Source organism: Triturus cristatus, chromosome 7 (assembly GCF_964204655.1).
Source record: "Triturus cristatus chromosome 7, aTriCri1.1, whole genome shotgun sequence".
NCBI classification, from domain to species: Eukaryota; Metazoa; Chordata; class Amphibia; order Caudata; family Salamandridae; genus Triturus; species Triturus cristatus.
Genome location: NC_140590.1, coordinates 493256294 through 493258120, shown reverse-complemented (window position 1 = coordinate 493258120; position 1827 = coordinate 493256294). Strand labels below are relative to the sequence as shown.

Sequence of the window (1827 nt, the reverse complement as noted above, 5' to 3'; positions counted from 1 at the left end):
TGCTGCCCAGAACCCACCAACGCAAGGTCGCTGGACATACAACCCGCTAGGCCCGGTGTAAAGTATCTGCCCCTGGTACAACAGCATAAACGCGCAGAACACACCAAGCTACCCCCGACTGTGCCCAATCCCAGTACAGCATATAGCTGCGACATGTCCCATGGCTGGGGTCAACAGCGCAGTGAAGGCCTAACATCACGGCAAGTGTGGGGGGGGGCCCAAGCCCTGTCGCTGTACCAGCCACGCAGCAGTCCCCTTGCGCCCTCAGACAGCCGGCGCACCTAACTCAGGCCCCCCCCTCGAGCGACCATACCCCAAACACGTGGCTTCAGGAATATCCTGTGGTATCTAGACGCGCAGTCTTAGTGGGGGCGCAATCGAGCCTAAGCCTGCGGGATGCTATGATCGAAAATGCCTACAGCACCTGGTATTCCCAGGCGGTCTCCCATCCAAGAACTAACAGGACCGACCCTGCTTAGCTTCCGAGGTCGGACAAGATCGGGCGCATTCAGGGTGATATGCGTAGGCATCAGAGCGTGCCTGTTCAGGCCTCTTGTGCTAACGCCGCCCGAAAAAGTACTCAGGAGCCCCCGCGAGTGCCACCCCGCACTCCGAGGCCTGGCCGACACCGGGACTCGAACCGTGAGCCCCGTGTGTCTAAAACAATGACCCTGGCCGCGAGAAAATTGCTGCAGGTTTATTGAAGGCCACAGAGGGGGAGGAGCTGCCCTACCCATTCCGATGAGAATCAGAAACGCATAGGATGCGGCACGGATCCCGGGTGGCATCGCCGTCATGCCTGTTCACAGAGGGGGGGGGGCACGCGAACGTGCGGTGACGTGGCCGGTTCCGCTCCCCCCCCTAGACCTGGACCGAGCCATGTCTGGGGTAAATGCATAAATATATAGCGCAAACTCGACCCGGAGGTATTGGAGCGCTTGACATAGCACCGTATTTACATGCCCATTCCGAGTGTCCAATAGGTACGTCGGGCCGCCTGAAACTCGTGGCCCCGTTAGTATTCCTTGCCCCGGCAAGAGGGGGAGGGCGACGGGCGGGTCGCCACCCGCCCAGGCCCAAGGCTCGCCTCAATGTCAGAAGCCCGCCCGAAACCGTACTCAGGAGCCCCCGTGGGCACCACCCCGCACTCCGCGGCCTGGCCGACACCGGGACTCGAACCGTGAGCCTGTGTGTCTAACACAATCACCCTGGCCGCGGAAGGCCAAGCGGGGGAGGAGCTGCCCTGCCCATTCCGATGAGACCCAGAAACGCATAGGAGGCGGCATGGATCCCCTAGACCCGGACCGAGCCCAGCACTTGCACGAGAATTGCATAAATATATAGCGCGAACTCGACCCGGAGGTATTGGAGCGATTGACATAGCCCAGCCCAGGCCCGAGAGAAATCACGGACTCACCTGGCAATCGACACCATTCCAGGGACGGGACCGAGGAACCCCCAGCGTGTCCAACAGAGGACAAGGCAGCGTGGCAACTCGGCGCGACTAAGCGATGTCGAGCGCCGCTGCTACCCCGTCACCCCCAGGCGAGCTTCCCAAGGGTCACTGCCCGCCCGGAACCAGGGCACCCAGCCGAGCACCACCGGGACCAGGGGCGACCATGGCATCATCCTGTTCCGGGTCGACTCCTGCCGGAGGGGGGGGGGGTTAGGACCGTCACGATGCCGCACACCCAGGCCCATTGCCAGAAGGCACAAGCCGCCTGAGCCCCCAGGCCCCGCCGGATACGGGAGGCCCTTAATACTAGCCGTGCAAATAAAAACCGCGACAGAGGCCTCGGCCACGTGAAAGCTGCCTCAGGGATAGGA

The 1827-nt window shown here is 62.2% G+C and overlaps 1 pseudogene; it reads right to left on the bottom strand.

The window, feature by feature from the left end:
* Positions 1–412: 412 nt before the first annotated feature.
* On the bottom strand, positions 413–528 carry LOC146809978 (5S ribosomal RNA; annotated as a pseudogene).
* Positions 529–1827: the final 1299 nt, after the last annotated feature.